General features: G+C 38.7%; 1 non-coding gene across 1 annotated transcript; it reads right to left on the reverse strand.

Annotated features, from left to right (window-relative positions):
• Positions 1-1,813: 1,813 nt before the first annotated feature.
• On the reverse strand, positions 1,814-1,917 carry LOC114628960. The gene has a single exon (XR_003712572.1). It is a non-coding gene; the product is annotated as a U6 spliceosomal RNA (small nuclear RNA).
• Between the last annotated feature and the right edge of the window lie 2,895 nt (positions 1,918-4,812).

Consider the following 4,812-nt stretch of genomic DNA (forward strand, 5'->3'; position numbering starts at 1 on the left):
CCAATTTTCTGAGGAACCACCATATGGATTTCCAGAGTGATTGTATCAGCTTGCAATTCCACCAGCAATAGAGGAGTGTTCGACTTTTTCCACATCCTTGCCAGTATCTGCTGTCACCTGAGTGTTTGATGTTAGCCATTCTGATTGGGGTGAGGTGAAAGCTCCAGGTTGTTTTGATTTGCATTTCTCTGATGATTAAGGACTTTGAACATTTCTTTAAGTGCTTCTTAGCCATTTGAGATTCCCCTGTTGTGAATTCTCTGTTTAGTTCTGTACTCCATTTTTAAATTTGGTTATTTGGTGTTTTGGAGGTTAATTTCCTGAGTTCTTTACATACTTTGGATATTAGGCATCTATCAGAAGATTTTTTTTCTTAATCTGTAGGTTGCCAATTTGTCCTATTGATGGTGTCTTTTGCCTTATAGAAGCTTTTCAGCTTCATGGGGTTCCATTCATTGATTGTTGATTTTAGAGCCTGAGCCATTGGTGTTCTGTTCAGGAAACTTCCCCCTGTGCCAATGAATTGCAGGCTATTTGACACATTCTTTCTCAAGATATTTCATATTATTTGTGGCTATTGTGAAGGGTGTTGTTTCACTAGTTTCTTTCTCAGCCTGCTTATCATTTGTGTAAAAGAAGGCTACTGATTTATTTGAGTTAATTTTATATCTTGTCACTTTGCTGAAGTTGTTTATCAGGTGTAGGAGTTCTCTGATCGAATTTTGGGGTTGCTTATATATACTATCATATCATCTGCAAATAGCGACTTTTTCCTTCCCAATTTGTATCCCCTTGATCTTCTTTTGTTGTTTAATTGCTCTAGCTAGAACTTCGAGTACTATATTGAATAGATAGGGAGAGAATGGGCAGCCTTGTCTTGTTCTGGATTTTAGTGAGATTGCTTCTAGTTTCTCTCCATTTATTTTGATGTTGGCTGTTGGTTTGCTATATATTACTTTCACTATGTTTAGATATGTGCCACGAATTCCTGAACTCTTCAAGACTTTTAACATTAAGGGGTGTTGTACTTTGTCAAAGACTTTTTCAGCATCTAATGAGATGATCATGTGGCATTTTTCCTTGCATTTGTTTATATAGTGTGTTATGTTGATGGATTTTTGTATATTGAATCATCTCTGCGTCCCTGGGATGAAGCCTACTTGATTTTGGTGGATGATGGTTTTGATGTGTTCATGGATTTGGTTTTATTGAGTATTTCTGCATTGATATTCATAAGCAAGATTGGTCTGAAGTTCTCTTTCTTTGTTGGGTATTTGTGTGGTTTAGGTATTAGAGTAACTGTGGCTTCATAGAATGAATTATGTAGTGTTCCTTCTGTTTCTATTTTGTGGAATAGTTTGAGGAGTGTTAGTATTAGCTTTTCTTTGAAGATCTGGTAGAATTCTGCACTAAAACCATCTGGCCCTGTGCTTTTTTTGGTTGGGAGATTTTTGATGACTATTTTTTTATTTCCTTAGGGATTATAAGACTGTTTAGATAGTTTACCTGATCTTCATTTAATTTTGGTATGTGATATGTGTCTAGAAAACAATCCATTTTGTCTAGATTTTCCCATTTTGTAGAGTATAAGCTTTTGTAGTATGTTCTGATGATTTTTTTTGCATTTCCTCAGTTAAACTTGTCATCTCTCCCCTTTAATTTCTTATTTTGTTAATTTGGATACTTTCTCTCTGCCCTTTATTTAGTTTGGCTAAAGGTTTATCTATCTTGTTCATTTTCTCAGAGAATCAGCTCTTGGTTTTGTTGATTCTTTGTTTCATTCTCTTTGTTTCTACCTGGTTGATTTCAGCTCAAAAATATGAAATGCTTCACGAATTTGCATGTCATCCTTGCACAGGGGCCATGCTAATTTCCGTATTGTTTCAATTTTAGTATATGTGCTGTCAAAGCGAGCACTATTATTCATTCTTTAGTTGGCTTATTGAAGATGGGCAGCTGCCTCTAGCTTGCTAGGGTTGCTAAAACCCAAACTATGATCCTAACAATTCCAGTAACTAATAGGTGCTGAGGCCGGGTTAAAGGCAGATGCTGGGGCTCAGATAAATGAGCCCCTAAAGTATAGCAACTTGACATTCTGAATCCTTTAAATTGAAAAACATTTCATGCTCAGAAGGTCTCACTGATGTCATGCTCTCCTGTATTTTCTCCTCATTTCTTTCTTGAAAATATTCATAGATTCATTTCTCGTCCACAAAGAAAACCATAGAAACAAAACCATTTCTCCCCACTCCAAATAGCCATGAATCTGAACATTTTTATCTACCTTTTTTATGGCAGGAGCCATTCATAAGGAAATTCTCTAGGGTAGGTGTTGTGCCTCCGAATGGTAATTCCAGCACTTGAATGCTGAGGTAGCAGGATTGCTAGGAGTTCAAGGCCATAGTGAGTTAGAGACCAATATGGGTTACAGTGTATTCACCAACACCCTCCCAAAACATAAATCCTCTAGCATATCCTGTCTGCTCTCCAGTATTATCCTTGCTTCAGAAGGGTCTTGTCTAATAATATCTTGGAGGAAGATAAGCTAACCAGTGAGGCCAAGCAGATTCTGAAGAGACAAGCTATGCTGGGTTCCCTCATTAGGCCATTGCTACTACATTTTACTCTTTGTCTTGTTGCATACCTGTCTAGCTGCCCATATGTCATTAAACTTAGTTCTGTCGCTTAGGCATTAAAAATAGACAGTTTCCTGTGAACCTCATTTCTGAAGGCTCCTGTATCACAAGAAACCTTGATTAGGTGAACGTATTGTTTTCCTCTCGTCTACGTGACTTTTCTATATCAGAGTGTTGGCTGTGACCCTTATGATGAGTCCTTGACAAGAAGTATCACAAGGTCTTCCATTCACACACTAGAAACATGGAGACTAGCAGCAAGGGAAGAATCATGCAGCACAACTAGTACTCTGCTATAGAGATTAGCAAAGATTTCCTGTAGGGGATTCTACATCTAAGTGCGTCTAAGCTTCGTATAGCATTATTTCTGTCACAACAATTCAGCTCTGTTTTTTCAGTAAGAAAGCAGCTTTGGGCCACACCAACAGATGGACAAAGATGTAGCCAAATAAAACTTTACTCACCTAAACAAATGGCTGGCAAGGGTTGTGGCATTGTTTTGGAGGTTGATGTCCAGGATAGGACTAGGAGATGATCCTATGATCTCTAGCTAAGCAAATCTGGGTTTCATATAGCCTGTAACTCCATAAAACTGGATCACAAATAAGGCTCCTGTGGACTCCGTAAGGAAGAAGTAAAAGGCACTAGTGTGACCCCTTAGTGACATTCACAGGGAGATGAAGAGTCTAGGAACAAAATCTGTGGGTTCCCATAGCTTACAAACCTTAAAGACATGGCATGGGGTAGGGTGAGGTGAGAGGCATTCTAGTTAATCCATGATGATTTATATTTTCTTATGTCATTAGGAGAGTTCAACTCAAGGTGAGGTAATGGAACTACCATGACCCATTGACCTGGTTATGTCATCAAAAGAAGAGCTTTTGACCAGAAAAAGGTGAGGTTCCTTCATAGAGTTCCTTCATAGTGATTGACACATTACCCAGAAGCCTCTAGCTTGTTACAATTTTTATATAGGTTTAAATATACCAGTGACAATTATTTAATGCCATAGTTTGTATGTGTGTGTGTGTGTGTGTGTGTGTGTGTGTGTGTTATGATGTGGTGTGTACCTAAGTGTAGGTCAGCACCGTAAACAAATTTAACTCTTCATTCCCTTGGAAGCAAACCATAGCTTTGCCAGAGGATAGAGCAGTGAGCAACTCTTTGGCATACTTAGCTTAAATATTGTGATCATCAGCATGTATACATTAGCACAAAGGAGACTGTGACCTGGGAAAGCAGCCCACATCCAACATGGGAACGGCTGAACAGGAACTTGATGTCTCATGTCTTTAGATAAAATCTAAACTGCAAACATTTGCACATTGTTGCAGTGAGGAGAGGAGTTTGCATTCACTAAACAAAATAATACCTTGAATGTTGTCTACCTCTAAGGGTGGGATATGTATTTAGCAGAGGCAGACCTTTATTTAATTATCCCTGATGTAAAGATTTCTTGTCTTTTTCAGCTACATGGCTTTAAGAGACTGCTGGTACCTGAAGGCCAGCTCCTACTGGGACTAATTTCATCCAGACAGCTCCAAGCATGTTCATTAGGCACTGATTAGGTTTCACACAGGTGGAGAAGGTTAGGGGCACAGATAGAGAGGTGGTGCTGATTATGTTAAGCATAAAACACCATCTGTTTCCCAAGTAAGACAAGGGACTGAATCTACACTTCTGGAGGGACAGACACCAGGTCACTGCTGAAGCTGCTGCTCCCTGCATCTTTTTCTTTCATCTCCTTGCATTCACAAGTCTCAAAACAAATTGGTAAAAATGAAGAAAAACACCAGTATATCTAAAGGCCGCTGAAAAAGATCCTAAGTTCCTAACCATCCCATTCAGGCGTGCTGATCAGAATGAATGGGGAAGAATTGTTTTGTTTTGCTTTGTTTTCTCTCCATAATGCAAGCATTGTACTTGGCATGAAAATAGAATTACTACATTGATTCCCTTTCAGTATAAGGACTTTTTCCCTTCCATCGCAAATAGGCTTCCCAGTTAGCTGGACTCTTCAAAAACACTTTAATATTGTTTTGTTTGGAACCAAAGAATGCAAATGAGCTGATGTACAGATCCTCCTTTTCTAACAGAAAATAAACAGCCCAGAGACCTGTGCATGAGTAAATGTTTAGGGAAGGAAAGACAGCAGACGATGGAGTGAGCTGATTGG

The sequence above is a fragment of the Grammomys surdaster genome, unplaced genomic scaffold (genome assembly GCF_004785775.1).
Source record: "Grammomys surdaster isolate TR1022 unplaced genomic scaffold, NIH_TR_1.0 274, whole genome shotgun sequence".
In the NCBI taxonomy this organism is placed as follows: Eukaryota; Metazoa; Chordata; class Mammalia; order Rodentia; family Muridae; genus Grammomys; species Grammomys surdaster.